The sequence below is a fragment of the Crocodylus porosus genome, unplaced genomic scaffold (genome assembly GCF_001723895.1).
Source record: "Crocodylus porosus isolate Cpor-Errol unplaced genomic scaffold, CroPor_comp1, whole genome shotgun sequence".
In the NCBI taxonomy this organism is placed as follows: domain Eukaryota; kingdom Metazoa; phylum Chordata; order Crocodylia; family Crocodylidae; genus Crocodylus; species Crocodylus porosus.
The window spans coordinates 24,726,481-24,745,857 of record NW_017728906.1 but is presented as its reverse complement, the minus strand read 5'-3'; the positions used below and the strand labels follow the sequence as shown (position 1 = coordinate 24,745,857).

The 19,377-nt window shown below is 45.6% G+C and overlaps 1 long non-coding RNA gene across 1 annotated transcript in view; it reads right to left on the bottom strand.

Annotated features, from left to right (window-relative positions):
• LOC109305708 overlaps nucleotides 1-18,815 on the bottom strand; it is a 44,314-nt gene extending 25,499 nt beyond the window's left edge. The window contains exon 1 of the long non-coding RNA XR_002099675.1: nucleotides 18,699-18,815. This is a non-coding gene — a long non-coding RNA (uncharacterized LOC109305708). The remainder of the gene's footprint in view (nucleotides 1-18,698) is intronic.
• Nucleotides 18,816-19,377: the final 562 nt, after the last annotated feature.

The window sequence follows — 19,377 nt, the reverse complement described above, 5'->3', positions numbered from 1 at the left end:
TTGGAAAAATGTGCTCTGAGCAGGGACAAATTCTGCTATCCTTATAAGACTGTAGACAGTCTTATATACATAAGACTCTGGGAGGCTGGTCTGAATGAAAACTAAAACACTGATCATACATGCATACATGTGAAGTAGTAGGCCTGATCCATATACGAAGTGATTTCTATGTCAGTAAGCACATCTCTACACATGTGCTTTAATGTACAGTAGCCTATTTTACTGCGCATTAAAGTGTCACATCAAAAACTGTACTAATATGCCAAAGTGCAGTAAAAATAAGCTACTGTGCATTGTCACAAAAAAAGCATGCACTTTTGCTAGTGTGCAGTAGGGAAGCCTAATGTGCATTTATTTACTACCTCACATTACAGGGCATGTCTACACGTGCATTTTAATGAGCATTAGCCTATTTTAATACACATTAAAGCATCACTAAAAAACCATGCTATTTAGTTAATGGGCATTAAAATAGGCTGATGTGCTTTAAGTGTCACTTAACCACATTCCTTAGTCAATGCGCATTAAGACAGGCTAACGCACATTTTCCTAGTACCTCGCAATGGAGGGCATCTATACATGAGCACAGAGGCTGCTCCAAGGTGCTGGAATTCCAGTGCTTTGGAGCAGACTAGATTAATCAAATCTGCTGAAGCCTGGCAATTACCACACTCCAACAGACTCCTGCATTTCACATACACATTTCTCTCTCTTTATGTGGGTTCTGTATATATGAATTCACTCTTATGCGATGATCCTTTTTACACCCAAGATTCATTATATGTGAGGTAAATTAATTATGTGTGAGCTAAGTTTGTAGGGGAAGGGGAAGGACAGGGAGATGGACAGAGCCCAATGGCTACAGGGGTAGCAAAACCCCCAGTTTTTCTTTTTTTATTTATTTTAAAATGCATTCCCTCCCCTTCCCCAACCATTTCTGACTTTTTCTTTCCCTTTCTAGTCCCTATAGATAACTATAAGTAAGCTAAGATGTAGGATAAGCTTTAACATTTTATTTTATTTAGTAAGTTTTATTTTTCTCTCCCCTTTTTGCAAATAACTTCCCTGCTATTTTGATATTGATACCCATTGTTTTATAAGTGATAATTATTATGTTTGTACTGCTTCTATATTGTGTGATCAATTGTTTAGGCCGATATATGTAAGTTAGCGTAAGTCATGTCAAGTTTCCATTTTATATGTCAAGCCTTCATCTTCTGTCCTCTGCCCAGGCATCCCCTGTGCTGCAACTGTATGATTCACATACCCCTCCCATATAAATTGGTTTCTGAATGAATGAGAGGGATTGGGAATGATTGAAATACAATGGTAGCAGGCCTCTACTGAATGGCTTGTAATGACCAGGCCATCACCTCGCATTGTTTCATCCAGGAACCATGGACCTCACCCAGGAACAGAGACCAGTACCCAGCATTTGAAAGACAAAAGACCGTATAGAACCAGCAACTCTACCATTGTACCCCACCATTACAGACACACGAAACTGCACATCCCTGTATGGAGCACACATGCTCAGTATGCCAGGGACTGACCCTTGCCTGGGCACGCCTCCTGTCACTAGGGTCACACAAGGTCTGCCCCTATAAAAAGGGGGAACCAGGGGGACATCCTCTCCATCTGGACCAGCACCACGCCACACCACCTATCCACCCATAGGTCCTGCCGGCAGCCCCCCTCTGGATAACACCTACTGGACAAGGACCCCTTTCCAGCCTGGATAGGTAGCTATCACCCCCCACCCCATCTTCAATCAAGGACTTGGACTCTGTTTCTCTTCCCCACCTGGACTCCAGCCCTTCCACTGAGTCGTGTGTGTGTGTGTGTGTGTGTGTGTGTGTGTGTGTGTGTTAGTACATACATACGTACACCAATAACTTCATGGGGCTGTTGTGTGTGTTGTCTGTGTAATACAACTGTTATTTGGACACCTAAGTGGGTTTTGTATTACTATGGTTTGGCCCTGCTCCAATCTCTGGTCCTCGACTCTCTAACTTCTGTCTCATTTCTCTCTCTCCTGCTTCTGGCTCATTGCCACCTCCAACATCTGTCTTGAGCTCCTCTCTCCTTCAAGCCCCCTGTTTCTTTGCTACTGTCTTATCCCCACTGCCTTTTCCCCTGAGAAACCAGGTTTCTGCCTCAGTTTCTTTCCTGGCTCTCTCTTCCTTGCTGCCACTTATCTGCCACCACTTATCTTCTCTGTAGTCTACTGGTTCTAATCCCAGTTCTGGCAACTTTCATTCCCTACACTTTAACTCTCTCTAGCTTTCACCTGAACCTTCCTCCAAGTATCCCAGGTACCCCAAGCACACACATACACACTGTACCATCCAAGTTAGGAACTTAACTTACCTGTGTGTATGTGTAGGTGGGTTGTATGTGTGTGCACTGGTGAGTGTGTATGTATACATATATGGCATTGTGTGCATGATATACAAATTAGTGATCTGTGTCTAACTTTTGGGGTGTATAGTGTATGTGTTTGAATTGGTGATAGGTATGCATGTGCCTAGGCTGGTTTGGATGTGTATGTCCCTGAGCTGGTAGTGTGTGTGTGTATGCACCTAATTGATTTTTGTGTTTGTATATATGCAATTGTGTGTCACACCCTCCTAACAACACAATATTGAGATCCTGAGAGTTGGCCTGACCACACAGGGCAACACAGGCAGGTGGTGTCAGCCACTCCCAGGGCTGCAGCAGGGAGCAAAGTGGAAGGAACAGTCAGTGGGTGTAGGGAATGGGATGGGGGGCATGGCTCTTGCTGCTATGCACACCCCAGAAGGGCTACAGACTGGGGGTCTGTGCTGGGCTCTTCCTGGGGAGTGAGTGCCTTTGGATCCTTGTGCAGGATAGTGGCAGACTGCTACTGTGAGCTGGGTCCGGCAGTAGCAACAGGCTCTTCCTGGTGTGGGCTGGACCATGCTGTACTTGGGGCAGGCAGTGGTGGTGCTAGGAGGGGGCTGCAGCCACCCCAAAATTCACCGTAGTCCCCCCAACCTCTCCTCCCAGAGCCACTGCCTCCTGCCCTGAGCAGAGCGCAGCCCAACCCCCCTGCCAGGATAAGCCCAGTGCTGTTACCGGTCCCAGCCTGCAGTGACAGCCTGCCCTTGTCCTGCACACAGGTCTGGGGGCATATGTCCCCCTGGACGAGTCCAGCACAGCCCCTCAGCCTGCAACCCTCCTGGGGTGTGCACAGCAGCGAGTGCCATGGCTCCCCGTCCCATGTCTCGCACCTACTGACAGTTCCCTTCACTTTTCTCCCTGCTGCAGCCCTGGGAGTGGCCAGTGCCACCTGTCTGCAGCTGCTGGACTGCACTGCACCCCTCCCCCTGCCCCTTCCCTAACCCCAGCCTCCCTCTCCCTGGGTTCCCTTTATGAGAATTCAAGTTCTGCATAGTTTTCCGGGAATGAATATACCACATAAAGGGAAACATGTATCAGCGTCTCCGTGTTTAAAAAAGGTAGTAGGGGTGCTTGAACTAAAGCCCCCACTGCCATTTTTAAGTGTGGGAACACTGATACGTGAGATATGGTGGTGCTTCTAATTGAAGTGCTGCCCGCCCCCCCACCCCAGGAGCATATATAAAAGTGCCTGGATGTAGTAGATTTAATGTGCATTAACTAAGACAAGTGAATACACATGTAGATATGCCCAGAGGTACTAAATTTAATGTGCATTAGGAAAAGCACATTAATGAACATGTAGATGTGCTCAGTGTAATTCCACTAAACTCAACAGGATTACGCTACAGCACCTGAGTAATGAGAATAATAATAATGAATCAGAGCCATTGAAGACAATGAGACTACTAATATTCAGATATGCAGGAACAGAATTCAGGTGTCCAGGATTACAGACAGCATCATTACTATGTGATGGATTTTTAAAACAACCCTCCATCCTCCCTGTTAAAATGTATATTCTGCCTGCTCTACACAAAAACTAGTTGTAAGCATTGCCCTCATGTAAGGTGTTACCAATGGTTAATGACATGCAGCATACATGTTCCATGTTTCTAAGTTATTTCCCCAGATTTCACTTTCAAAATTATTATTTCAAAAAGGAACATGTTCTACTAACCTAACGTTTTTTAAATCCCAGTTGCCACCTTCCCTCAAGCAAAGTAAATTAAATGCATAGGTAGACAGAGTTTTTGTTATTGACAGGATGGTGTATATAGTATATTTAAACTCACGCCATAGACTTACTTAGGTGTGATGTGTCAAGTTGCTTTCAAGAACAATCCAGTGATAACTAGGGCATGAAATGCAATGTGTTCAAACCATATAGACATATGTTGATCTCTTCAGGTTTGCTTTTATTATAATCACCTTCTCTACCTCATCTAGTACAAATACATTCTGTATATTCTGTCATACTGCCCCTCATACCAAGTATTATTATTATTTTGCATAGGACATCCTCCCTAGAGAGACTATGGAAGCTGCTACCCTTTGTCTTCTTTTCTCTGGGCTTCTCACAGTTGTATTTCTTGGAAATCCTTTTTCAAGGCCCATTTCTGCCATGACTCACAGAAGGAACCAGATAGTTACTGATGACTGAGCTGAGGGTCTTACAAGCTAAATTACTGGCTATCTGTTATTACCATTTTGGCATGAGGGAAGAATATCAATCTAAACATGAGGAGTTATACTGCATAATGATGCAGGGAGAACATTCTTAGATTTCTTTTCTTGAGTAAATGCTCCAAGATCATTGTCTACAACTTTAGGATTGCCTTCTGAGACGTGATAAACATCTATGGCTCTCATGAAGCTGTCTAGATGTGATTCTGAAAATTGCCAGCTGTCAGCTTCTATTTGCTTATATGTCTCATTGCCAAAGGACATTTATATCACACACACACACACATTCACAGAGGATATGATATCCATAGAATATGCACACATATAATAAAATATATTGCATGCATGCTATCCACATGCATGTATGTCACCATGTCTCAGACAAAAGTTCAGAATAAGGCCTGTTACTTTGAAAGAACAGGCTCATCATTTCCCATGAGATTCTTGGGTGTGTGTTATGTCCAACAGTGTAAGTTAGAGGCCTATGATTTTGCCCACAGAAACTTGGAACAGATTCATAATCACTGGTTAGAACCCCCCTCCCCCACAGAAAGGGTCACATTAGTATTTGGAATTGAAGGGGGGGGGGGAGGGTTCCTCCTTTACAGGGCAAGGCTTAAATTTGAAGATGGTTACTATGATTGCACTACAGCTTCCTCAACATTCTCACTGACTTCAATAGTTAGATAACTGATAACAATAGTGAATTTTAAGAAATAGCTACAGCAGGCTATTTAGAAGGATTGCAATAGATACCTATACCCTAAGATTGGTATTTTTGTTCAAAATAGGAAGGAAGATGACACAATTATTAGTTGAGCACTTGGGCACCCAAATAAGCCTATCTCCAAAAGAATACAGTCATTGAGATGGTATAAAAATTAACAGACTTAAAGAAACCATGACATTTGTAGTTAGAAGTGCCACTTCATCAAAATTTACTCTGTAAACTGGTGCCACAGCTATACATGTCACAAACTCTGTGCAATAGTAATTATAAAGAGTGGGGGTTAAAGAAGGATTTGCTAGGATTGAGTATCTTTGGGCAGTTGTAGATGACACTTTAAAGCAGGTTTAAAGTGGGTTAAAGGCCTTTTGCACCACTTCAGTGGCATTGCTGTTTGCAGATTCAGCAGTGTATTGCACATTAATTCCAGCTGCTGTAGCACTTTCAGTGGTGTAATGCACTTTAAATGACATTGGGACACAGCAAATGACTTTGGGGTGCTGCAAAGTAAAACACCTCTGAAGAGTTTTAGTTTCTAAATCCTACAGCCATGGAGGGAAGCACCAGGTCCCCTCCAGGATATGACATAGCTGGAGATAGTCTAAGTTAAGAGTCAGAGCTTAGAGAGTCATACGGCCGTCTTAGTGCTCTTGGCATTAATAAAGAAACATCACAAAAGTGATCACTACCTCAGGAAACCGAACCTACAACACAACATGGAACCAGAAGTTATTGAAAGCAAGTGAATGCATTACATGGAGTCAAGTTTAAGAAAACAAATGGAGCAACTATAGACTCAGCAGAGCTGAAACTCTACAACTACATAGCAGAGGAGGAAGAGGTTTGAGCAACATTTCCACATGTACATGAGGTTAAGTGGAGCCTCTGAAAATCCATGTGACCCAAAGATAGCTATTTTTCTGAACATAGCAGGTGCTGAGGTACTGGATGCATATAACAATGCAACTGAGCCAAGCAGAGCAGGCTTGTTATGAGACAGTACTCAAAAAGTTTAAGGAGTACTGCAAAGCAAAAAACTATGGAGACTTTTGAAAGATATCAGTTCCACTTGAAGTTACAAAAAGAGGGAAAATCCTTTGGGAAATGTGAAAAGGATCTCAGATTACTGAATCAATTCTGAAGTCTTGGAGAACTCACAGACTCCATGTTAATGATCAAATGATAATAGGGATCAGAGACGTGCAGCTCAGGAAAAGACTGCTGGAGGATCCTGACCTTAAACTAGAGAAAGCAATCAGGATATGCAAAGCAGCAGAGATCACCCAGCTCAGGGGTTGTGCAGGCAGACCAGCAGTAGCCTGGGAAGGCAGGCTCCACAGAAGAAAAAAGAAGAAAAAAGCTGTAGTGCAATCTGAGGTTCAACTTATCTATGTTTGGAAGAGACAGCCTGGTGCTGTATGCATTAACACATGCCATGTGCAAGGGGGCGATTGGCTGTGGCCATGACTGACAGCTGTCAATGAGTAAGGCTTATAAAAGGGGATGATTTCAGAAGTTTGGGGCCCCTGCCTGATCTCAGGAGAGTATCTTCCCTTCTGGTAGTGTGTGAGCTGCAGTTGTGTTTGGTTACGTGTGTAGCTAAAGGGCCTGGAAAGCCAAAGGCCACCACAACTCAGAGTGGTTCGGCAGTGAGGCAGGTGACTGGGGGCAAAGTGAGGGCAGGCAGACTGCCAGTATCTTGTGCTTTGTGTGGTCAGAGCGGGTGCAAGCAGGGAAAGCTAATCCCCTCTGTGGGTGGCTGAGTCATTATACAGGCCATGGTATTGAGCAACAGTGTAAGGGAGCTGCTCATTCATAGATGCTAGTGTCAGAAGGGACCTCAATAGATCATCGGGTCCGGCCCCCTGCCTAAGCAGGAAAGTGCTGGAGTTAGATGACCCCATTCAGATTTCATAGATTTTATAGATGTTAGGGCTGGAAAGGACCTTGAAGATCACCAAGTCCAACCCTCTGCCCAGGGGCAGGAATTCAGGTAGGGTCAAAGGATCCCAGCAAGATAAACATCCAAATGTCTCTTAAAGGAGTCCAGAGTAGGTGCCTGTACCACTTCTGGAGGCAGTCCATTTCAGGCTTTGTGGGTTCAGACAGTAAAGAAATTTTTCCTCATGTCCAACCTAAAGTGGCCTTGGAGGAGTTTATAACCATTAGCCCTTGTTATCCCTTGGGGCACTCTGGTGAACAGACATTCCCCCAGATCCTGATGCACACCCCTTATGTACTTATAGGCAGCCACCAGGTCCCCCCTAAGCCTGCACTTTTCCAGATGGAAGAGTCCCATGGCCCTCAGCCTCTCTTCATAAGGTATATTCTCTTGTCCTTTTATCATGCATGTGGCTCTTTTTTGAGCTCTCTCAAGCTTCTCTACATCTTTCTTGAATTGTGGGGAGCCCAGAATTGGATGCAGTACTCCAGCTGCAGCCTCACCAAAGCCAAGTACAGCAGGAGGATGACATCCTGAGATTTACTTGAGAAGCATCTATAGATGCAAACCAGAGTTTTGCCTTACCAGCTGTGACATCATATTGGTGGCCCATGTTCATCTTGTGGTCAAACATGACCCCCACGTCTCTTTCAGTCATGCTGATAGCGAGTGTAGCACTGCCGAGCCTGTAAGCATGCTGTGGGGTTTTTTTTCCACCCAAGGTGAAGTACCTTGCATTTATCTGTGCTGAACGTCATCAGGTTTGTATCTGCCCACTTACTAAGCTTATCTAAGTTGGTCTAGGTCACTAGCCTGTCCTCAGGTGTGGACGCTATGACCCAAAGTTTAGTGTCATTGGTGAACTTGGCCAGTGCGCTTCTGACACCAATGTCCACATCATTGATAAAGATGTTGTAGAGAACAGGTTCAAGAACAGAGCCTCGGGGGGAAACCACTGGTCACAGAGTACCATAATGATTCACCACCATTGAATACTACTCTCTGGGTCTGACCTCAGAGCCAATTTCCCAGCCATCAGATTGTGGTGTAGCCAAGGCCACAGTTGGCCAATTTTTCCATGAGTAGACCATGGGACATCAGGATCTGGGACACCAGATCAAAGGCTTTTTTAAAGTCCAGATCTATGATGTCAATCTCTTCTCCCTTGTCCAGGTGATATGTCACCTGGTCATAGAAGGAGATAAGATTGGTTAGGCAAGACCTACCCATGACAAACCCATGCTGGCTGTCCCTCACTATGTTGCCTTCAGCCAGCTTATGGAGAAAGGTCTCTTTGATAATTTTCTCCAAAATCTTATCAGGGATTGAGGTCAAGCTGATTGGCCTGTAATTCCCAGGATCTACTTTTCACCCTTTCTTAAAGATGGGTACCACATTGACCTTCTTCCAGTCTTAGGTACTTCACCTGAGCACCATGAGTTTTTGAATATTTCTGCCAGTGGTTGGGCTATGACACCTGCCAGCTCCTTGAGTACTCTAGGGTGTAATCTGTCAGGGCCAGCTGACTTGAAGGTGTCCAGCCTCTGAAGGTGTTCCTTTACAAGTTCTACACTGATGCTGGGTATAAATACGCCCTCACCCTGGCTTTCCCATCATGCTAGGCAGGGCAGTCCCTTTTGGAAGATGAAAGACTGATGCAAAGTACTTATTGAGCAGGTTGGCTTTTTCCTGGGTATCAGTTATTAGCTGTCCCATTTAGTTCAGCAGGGGTACAATGCTACCCATGCTTTCTTTCCAACTCCCCACATATCTGAAAAAGGACTTTTCATTATCCTTTATATGTGAAGCCAGATGGAGTTTGGTTACAACCTTGGCTTCCTTGGTCCGCTCCCTGCAGGCACGGACCAGTGCTGAGTACTCCTCCTTGGTGGTTATTCCAGCCTTCCATCCTTTATAAGTCTCTTTTTTTAGGCATAGGAGGTCCTCAAGTTCCCTGGTAAGTCCTTTTGCTACTCGTCTTCTGAGATGGGTTAGACAATGCTTGTGCTGTCAGGGTTGCTCCCTTGAGGAGGGACCACTCCTCTTGGATTCTTCCTGTAAAGTCATGGTCCCTTACAGTCTCAAAAATGAATCTCCTGTGCTTGTCAAAGTCAGCTTTCCTAAAGTAAAGGACTTCTGCATTGCTAACTGACTTGCCAGCTTTGCAATGGATAGTGAAGGTGATCAGCTTGTGGTCACTATCACCCAGCTTTCCATCGATTCTTAGGTCACTGACTAGATCATCCCCTTTGGCCAGTACCAGGTCCAGCAACATTTTACCTCTTGTCAGCCCATAGACTTCTTGAGTCAGGTAGAACTCATCCATGCATGTGAGGTAGCTTTGAGACTGATTGCATTTGGCCAAGTGCTCTTCTTATGAGATGTCTGGGTAGTTAAAGTCTTCCGTGACAACCATGCACCGAGAGTGTGCAGCCTCAGCCAGTTCCCTGGTGAATTCTTGGTCCAGCTCTTGTATCAGGGTAGGAGGTCTGTAGTAGACTCCTACCATGGTGTCACCTGTGCCATATTCCCCAAGTATTTTAACCCAGAGGGATTCCAGTCATCCTCCCTGGGTGCCAGTGTCACTTTGCAGGGACATGTAGCTTTCCTTGACATAGAGAGCTACGCCCCCTCCCCTTTTATCTGCATGATCTCTCCTGTACAGGGTATAGCCATCTATACCTGTGGCCCAGTCATAGGTGGAGTCCCCACTTCTATGTCTTCTACTACTATCCAGTCTTCTCTTAAAGACCCCCAAGGTAGGAGAGAGCATCACCTCCCTTGGAAGCCCATTCCAAATTTTGGCCACCCTTACCATGAAGAAGTTTTTCCTCATAGCTAGCTTAAATCTGCTCTCTATCAGTTTGTGACAATTGTTCCTTGTTACCCCAAGAGATACCCTGGTGAATAGAGCATCTCTGATCCCTTGCTGTGTCCCCCTAATGAATTTGTAGGCAGCCACAAGATCACCTCTCAGCCTTCTCTTGCAGAGGCTGAAGAAGTCCAGGTCCCTCAGTCTCTTGTCATAGGGCTTGTCCTGTAAGCCTCATATCATACGAGTGGCCCTCTGCTGGACCCTCTCAAGTCTATCAACATCCTTCTTGAAGTCTGGTGCCCAAAACTGGACACAGTACTCCAATTGCAATCTACCCAATGTCACATAGCGGGGAAGTAGCACTTCCTTGGTTCAATTTATCATGCATCTGCTGATGCATGATGAAGTGCAGTTAGCTTTGCTGACAATTTCATCACACTGATGACTCATGTTCATCTTGGAGTCCACTATGATTCTGAGATACCCTTCCACTTCTGCACTGCTGAGAGGGTCACTTCCCAGCCAGTAGATATGCTGGATATTTTTGCACCCTAGGTGCAGCACTCTGCACTTGTCTTGGTTGTACTGCATCCTAATGTGTACTGCCCATTTTTCTAACCTGTCCAGATCTGCCTGCAATCATTCCTTGCCCTCTGGAGTGTGCACTTCACCCCACAATTTAGTATCATCCGCAAACTTGGACAGAGCACACTTCACACCCACATCCTAGTCACTGATGAAGATATTGAAAAGTACAGGTCCAAGGACTGAACCCTGTGGAACCCCACTACCCACATCCTTCCAGGTTGATATCAACCTGTCTACTACCACTCTCTGGGTTTGCCACTCACTGGACTGTGTAAATATCTAAGTCACAGCCTCTCAATTTATTTATGAGAATGGGATGAGATACCGTATCAAAGGCCTTGCTAAAATCGAAGAAAATGACATTCACCTCTACTCTTGTGTTTAAGCATTTTGTGATTCTGTCATAAAGTGAAACCAGATTGGCTAGGCATGATCTACCTGCTATGAATCCATGCTGGTTTCCCTGCTGCATTACTTTTCCTGCTGGACTCCCACAAATATGATCTTTCAAAATCCTTTCAAAGACTTTTCCAAGGATGGAGGTGAGACTGACTGGCCTATAATTATTTGGATCCTCCTTCCTCCACTTCTTGAAAATAGTAACCATGCTGGCCCTTTTCCAGTCCTCCGGAACCTGACCCAAGTGCCACAAGTGCTCAAACAGCCCTACCAGTGGCTGTGCTATGACACGGGCCAATTCCTTCAGGGAGCTCATCTGGGCCTGCTGACTTGATGATGAGAGAGTTCATATTGCTTTCAAACACCTCCTAGCAGGGGCACAGTTTTGTTGCTTATTTCTGGCATGGTTGTATTGGGGGCTGTATTGGGGTATATATGGTTCTTGTTGTTATTGGATCTTGTTTGTTGATTAATCGTTGTTGTGTTGTTATATTATAATAAATTGTTGATTACCTTTTCTCATTGTGTTGTTTGTTTATTGTCAGCTAATTAATTATTATCGAGTGCCAGGTGGAGTCAGGCAGTAGGTTTAGCCTGGCAAGAGCAGGCCACCCACCACTTTCACTTACATCACTGTAGGCTAATTAAGCAGTCCACTAATTTGACTGTTAGTTTGGACTGCAGCTTCCAGAAATCCCCAGGGGTTGGGGGCAGGAAAAAGGAAAATGTTGTTGAAGACTGGAGTAAGAAGAAAGAGCAATGTACACATAGAACCTACACAGAGGAGTGCACAGCAGAGCTGGAGATATTACTGTCTTGGTCAGCCAGGGCTGTGGACCAAAGGAGTTGGACTCTAACTTAGGGGCAGCTGCAGGCTGCTTTTTGAGCACTCCAGGGACTAGAGGCTTGTTTGGGGATGTCTCTGGAGGTGTGGGGGAGAAATTAAGGTGCTGAGTATATGTTAGCACAGTGTTGATGTTTCTTTACCCTTTACTTGTTTCTTCACTTTGGCCCATTGGGTTGTGATCCTAACTTTTATGATGTATATAGAAATGATAATTCCCCCTCCCCCACCTTGCTTCTTGTGCCAGTTTCCATGGATTCAGGCTTGGCACAAACTGATGACAGAGGTAGGATTTTGAAGGGGGGCTATCCCACAACTGAGGCAAATTGCGATTGGTTGTCATAGGGCATAAGGCACAGGGCAAACTGCTGAAGTGAGTCCACAGATTTTGTTGTGTGGGTATTTGATCAGGGAATGAGTACAACAGAGGAGGGGGTACTCCCAATGGGAGGGGAACACACACATATGCCATTTAGTGTCTCAAGGCCTATCTTTCCAATTTAGTACCCTGTAGTGGGGAACAACAAGAATTGGGCATCTGGCATGAACAATTTGAAATAGCAGCTGAGATCGATGGGTGGTATTAGGCTACTAAGCTAAAATTCCTGTTCTTTGTGCTCACAAGGCCAGGGAGGTCTACTGTCGGCTCAACAGTGAAGCCAAACAAATTTATGAGTACCTAAAAGTGGCCTTCAGGAATGCTTTGAAATCAGGTTCAGGTCTTGACTGGGACCATGAAGCTTTCTTTAATCAGAGGAAGACTTCAGCAGAGTTGATGTAAGAGTTTGCCACCACCCTACATGATTAACTGTAAAGGCCCTCCCACAAGTCAGTCCAGAGATACAGGACCTGCTGACCCATGATGAGTTCATTAACAATGCCTTCAGTGGGAAGAAACAGGTTCAGCTAAGGTTGGGGACATGAACATTGCATGCCTCCCAAGGCTAGCGGGGCACGGCAACCACACACAGGTGGCGGTGGCAAGCTTCTGCAGGTGGCCACAGCAGTGTCAGTGGCGAGGGGAAGAGAAGGGTGGTGAGCACCAACTGGCAATAGGCAACTACCTACAGATGCTGCTGGCAGTGTCAGTGGCAGCCAGTGGCAATTGGCGACCACCTGCAGACACCGCCAGCATTGCTGGCAATGAGAGGGCAGGGGCATGGTGAGCAGTGACTGCCCACAGGCACCACCAGCAGCGTCAGTGGTGACCAATCTCAGGAGGTATATGTGCAGCCGTGTACACCCCCTACATATTGCCAATGGTTGAGGAGGCCCCCATAGCTTTGAATGGTGCCATAAAGTTAGCCACTGATATGAAAGTGGTGAAAAAATTGGAGGCCCTAAATATCCAAGGCATGGAAGCAAGGGTGCACATGCATGCCAGAAGCACACACTCCAACCCTTGAGTCATCAGCTTAGCAAATGGTGATGGAGACATTGAGAGAGATCTGAGACAAACTGGACCTGCTCACAAAGAGAATGGAAACCTAGTCCCAGAACAGACATGCATAATTGGGACATTTGAGACAGGAAATAATTGAGACATTTGAGACAGGTGTGGCTGTCCTGCAGGAGGATGCTGGATCAGGGAAGTTGCTTGTTGTAAGAATATTGATCTCAAATAAAAACCCAAACCTTAGAGAGCCAGGAAATAACCTTCAGCAGGACAAACTTTCTGGGACATGATCTCTACAGGGGAGATAGGCCCAGATCCAGAGAAGGTGGAGGCTATTAAGGCCTAGCCAGTACCTCAAAATGTAACAGAACTGTCCAGCTTCTTCGGTTTAACCTCCTATTACAGAATGTGTGGGGCAGATTTTGCTACTGTTGCAAGTCCCTTACATAAGCTCTCCAATAAGGCAAAGTTCACCTGGACTGAAGAATGTCAAGATACCTATAGAGCTAAAGCGATGGTTGATGTTATCTCCTATCTTAGCGTAACCCAACCCTCAGCGCACAAGCTGAAGGATGCCAGGAAAAGGTACTAGCCCATCCAAGCCAAGCCTTAAACAAAGCCAAGTGTCAATATGCAGCTACAAGAAAGGAATTGTTTGCTGTGGTGACCTTTACCAAACATTTTTACTCTTTCTCCTGGGAAGATGCTTCACGTTAAGAATAGACCACTGTTCTTTCCAGTGGCTACACAATTTCCAACAACCCAAAGGTCAACTGGGTAGACTGTTAGAATAGCTTGCTGAATTTGACTACCAAATAGTACATCATCCTTGGAGACAGCACCAGAATGCTGATGCCTTGTCCCATAGGCCTGACAATGGAAATTGAACCTGAAGCCTAAGGAGTGGGGATACAACCACCATCAGAGGTGGCGGCAACCAGGGTAAACCAGCCCCAAATACAGAAAAAAACAGAAGCTTGGCAGATTGGTGTAAAACAAGATGCTGGCATTGAAAAACTAATAAGGTGGAAGGAACTCAATAGTAAGAAGTTTCTTGAAGAAGAACAATGTCATCCATGCCTGAAGAGGTACTAGATAGTGTGGCCTGAACTAAGCATTAGGCAAGTAGTACTGGTGTAAAAACTTCCAGAACCTGCCCAGAGACCTGAGTTTATTCACATAGTGGAACCAGAGAAGGAAATAGCAAAAATTCTGCCAGCTCTGAATGATTCCAATGCCAGGGGACATTTGGACATTGAGAAGTCTCTTATAAGGTCTAGTCTCAGTATGTCTGGTTAGGCTAGAAAAATATCTGTTAAGGAGTGGTGTAGGTCATGTGTAATGCCCCCAAAAAGGAATAAAGAGTAATCCCAGAGCTCCCATAGCTTCCACGCAGTTTGGACAACCCCTGGGAAGATAACAATAGATATTCACAAAGAAACAAATATGTTCTAGTAGTGCCTGACTATTTTTCCCACTGGGAAGATGCATACCCTCTTCCTGATCAGGAGGCTCAGACTATGGCAACAGTGTATATTGAGAGATGGGTGTGCTGCTATGGTGTACTTCAATTCCTACATACTGACCAGGGGAGCAATTTTGAATTTCAATTACTCCATCATGCATGTAACCTTTTGAAATTCAGCAAAGCCTGCACTACACCATAATCACCCCCTGTCTGATGGATTAATGGACAAAGTCAACCATACTCTAGTTGACATGCTGCCCTCCCCGCTCAGAGAGAGTCAGATGGAATAGGATGAGATACTTCCTTATGTCATGATGGCCTACCAGTGCAGTGTGCAGTCATCTATGGGATAACCACCTTATATGGTGTTGTTTGGACAGGAGATTCGCCTACCTGTTTATGCTCCCTAGAGTAAATATATTAGAAGAATTGAACAATCTGTCTGAATGTTATAAACATGGCAGACACCTAAGTTCAGTTAGCCAACCTGTTAAGATACATCAGGCTGCAGCCAAAACAAGGCAAAAAGCAGAGCCAGCCTTAGGGGTGCGACTGTCCAGGGGCCTGTGGTCAGGGAGGTAGCGAACGGTGCCTAGCCCAGCCCAGCCCCCCCCGACACACACATTTCTAGTCACTGCTCAGGAGGACCTGGGTCAGGCATGTATGGATGGGGTGGTGCCTGCTCCAGTCTGCCCTCCTTGCTCCCACACAGCAAGTGTCAGGTGCTTTGCAAAGGAATAAGGGTTTATATGCATTACTTTTAGCCCAAGATTACCACAGTCTAATGGACTTGTAGAAAATGGTGTTGAAACAACAAAAAGGCTGCTAAACAAAGCACAAGAGTCTCACACAGATCCTGGCATTAATACATTTTAAAGCATGTCTTTTGAAACAACCGCTTTTGCCATTTGACCAAGTATTTAAACAGGAAACTTAGAAGAAGACTGCTTAATCTGGTAAACACTGATAAGGAACAACAAAATTGTCATAAATGCTTGGAATAAATATAAACATAAGTTTTATCATTGCAAGATATAACTAGAACTAGAACCTTTGCTACCCCGCAACAGGGTATGCATACATGATTGTAAAACATGGAGGAGATAGTTGTCACTCATGAGGTAGCTACTAGATCTTATGAAGTGGAGGCAGCGAAGGAACTGCCTACAGGAGGAACAACAAACACTTGCGGTACATCCAGAAAGGACAGGAGAGAGAACAAACAGTATCCAAACTGGAGAAGGACATGGAGGAAAATAAAGCAGACCAAGCAAGACAATGCAGAGACTAATATGATACCTTGCAGACCTGCAAGGCTGCAAATGGGTATTGCAAAGGTTGATTGACAGTTGTTAGCTTATTCAAAATTTGAATTATTGCATATATGGCACTACTGGTTAAAATGGGTTGTGCTTTTACTTGGAATGGAGACATATGAGGATTATACTTCTCTAAGAGTTAGGCTATCACTCAGCTCCCCCTCTGGATATCATATAGCTGGAGACAGGTGGAATTAAAGACAAAACAGAGAGTTTCATGGCTAGCTTAGTGCTGTTGGCATCTAGAAAGAAACCTCGCTGTAAAAAGTGGCTTCTGCCTCAGTGAACTGAACCCACAATTCAACAAGAGTATCAAGGATACAGGTCTGGACTGTCTTAGATCCCATGCCACCACTATAAATGCTTGCCACTGCTGCTGGATCTAGACATGTCCTGTGAAAAGCGCCACAGTTCTGATCCAACCTAGGGAGCCAATAGAGTTTGATACTTCTGTGTTAAAGCAAGACTTGTATGTCCTCTTTAGCTAGAAATAAAACTTTGCTTCTGGAAATTTGTTTGATAATGATAAATGTCATTATTTAGGTTATATAGGGAGGATGAAGAAGGCACTGGGAAACTAGGGGCCTCTGCAAGATTCTCTGGGTAATCTGGTGGTTGCGCCAGAGGAGAAAGCAGACCTCTTTAACCAATTCTTCACCTCCATTTTCTTGGGCAGGGACCAGTGCTTCCCCACCATGATGAAAGACGTCGAGGGGAACACCTCCAGACCTCAGGTTGGGAAGGACCAGGTTAGAGAGCTTCTGGAGGGGCTGGACATGTTCAAATCAGTGGGTCCAGATGCTCTCCACCCCAGGGTGTTGAAGGAGCTAGCAGGGGTTATTGCAGGGCCTTTGGCATGGCTTTACAAGCGCTCATGGTGCTTGGGCCAGGTGCCAGATGATTGGAAGACAGCCAACGTGGTCCCCATCTTTAAAAAAGGGAGGAGGGAGGAACCAGGCAACTATAGGTCCGTCAGTCTTACCTCAATCCTAGGGAAACTCTTTGGGAAGATCATCAAGGAGCACATCTGTAATGGACTGGCTTCAGGGATGACTCTCAAGGGCAACCAGCACAGTTTCATTAGGGGCAGGTCATGTCAGACTAACCTGACTGCCTTTTACGATCAGGTCACAGAAACATTGGATGCAGGTGTCACTGTGGACATAGTCTTCCTGGACTTCAGCAAGGCCTTTGACACCGTCTCCTACCCCATCCTTATTAAAAAAACTAGGCGACTGTGGCATTGATGCCTACACAGTCAGATGGATTGCAGATTGGCTGAAGGGTCATACTCAGAGGGTGGTGGTGGACATGTCATATTCGACCTGGGGGAAATGGGCAGCACAGTACCCCAGGGCTCGGTCCTTGGGCCCATGCTGTTCAATCTCTTTATCAGCAATTTAGACGACGGGGTGAAAAGCAACCTGTTTAAATTTGCTGATGATACCAAAATTTGGGGTGAGCTGAGCATGCTATCAGGGAGGGAAAGACTGCAGCAAGACCTGGATAGGTTACAGGGGTGGGCTAACGAAAAACAGGATGCATTTCAATACTGACAAGTGCAGGGTCCCTTCTTGAGAGCACGGAGGCAGAAAGGGATCTTGGCGTCATTACTGACTCCAAGATGAACATGGGCCAACAACGCAAGGTCATGGTTGGCAGGGCTAACCGGACCTTGTAATGCATCCACAGGTGCATCTCAAGTAGGGCCAAGGAGGTGATCCTCCCCCTCTACGTGACACTGGTTTGGCCACAGCTGGAGTACTGTGTCCCAGTTCTGTGCGCCCCACTTCAGGAGGGATGTGGACAATGTTGAGAGGGTCCAGAGGAGGGCCACCCGCATGATCCGGGGACAACAGGGCACACCCTACAATGAGAGACTGCGGGACCCGAACCTGTTCAGCCTTCACAAGAGAAGGCTGAGGGGGGACCTGGTGACCATCTATAAACTCACTACGGGAGACCAGAAAGGTTTGGGAGAGACCTTGTTTCCCCTAGCGCCCCCTGGCACAACAAGGAATAACAGCCACAAGTTGTTAGAGAGTAGATTTAGATTAGACATCCGTAAGAACTACTTCACAGTCAGGGCGGCTAAGATCTGGAACCAGCTTCCTAGGGAAGTGGTGCTGGCTCCTACCCTGGGGGTCTTTAAAGAAGAGGCTTGATGCCTACCTAGCTGGAGTCATTTGAGACCAGTGTTTTCTCCTGCCCAGGCAGGGGGTCGGACTTGAAGATCTACAAGGTCCCTTCCGACCCCACTTCTATGATTCTGTGACAGAACACCTGCTTCAAAAACACACAGAATGATGCTGCTTTGTCTTTCCCTTTCTGTTCTTTTCCAAACCTTGTTTCTATTAAAATAACCTCCCCAGAATGAGGTTGGTTTTTTTTAATGTTATGCTTTCCATTTTAGTTTCATGGAGCTATTAGTCTTCAACAGTGACATGGGGGGGATGGGGGGGGACAATTAGTGCACAGTACACAAGAAACAAACCTGATAAATTGGAGGTTTTTGTTTGTTTTAGCAGAAAAAACCCACATAAAATAAATCATAAACATAATAATCATAATAATAAACCTGTCACAGCTCACCTGCTATTAGCGTATGTATTATAACACACAAGGGTTCAAGGAGAAACCAGGGATCATTGGGCTAGGAACTGTACATTGTGGAGGGAGAGGAGGCAGGGTCTGCATTGAAGAGTTCAGGATCTAAATAGAAAACACAAAAGGGGGAGTTGAAATAAAGGCACAAAGAACAAGAGACATGTCTAGGTCCACACAGGAACTCAGTGGCAGAGCCATGAATAGATCCAAATTTTCCACTCCCACTCCAGTACCTTATCAGTGTGTGGCTGCATGCTAGGGCTGTGCAAAGCTTTGATCCCTCATTCAGTTCGCCAGATATTTGGCCCAATTTGGTGGCTGAATCTCTGAATCTGAATTGAATCAGAGGACCCTTTAATCTCTCTGAATCAAATCAGAACCCTCCAAGATTCAGAAAGGTTCAGCAATTTGGACATAGACATAGCTGTAAATGTTTTTTCTACATACCTCTAGGTAGCATGCGGCTTGTGAATGCTGTGATGCTGGGGTGCATGGAGCATCCCACAGAAATGCAGGGCGTCCCCAGTGCTCTCGGCAGTGGACCCAGAAGTGGACTAGAAGCACTTCCAGTCCACTTCCGGGTCTGCCAGGGAGCATGCCTGGGGGGGCCCCTGCCCCCCATGGTTTGGTGACTGGGGCCTCCTGGGGGGGTGGGGGGGGGGCA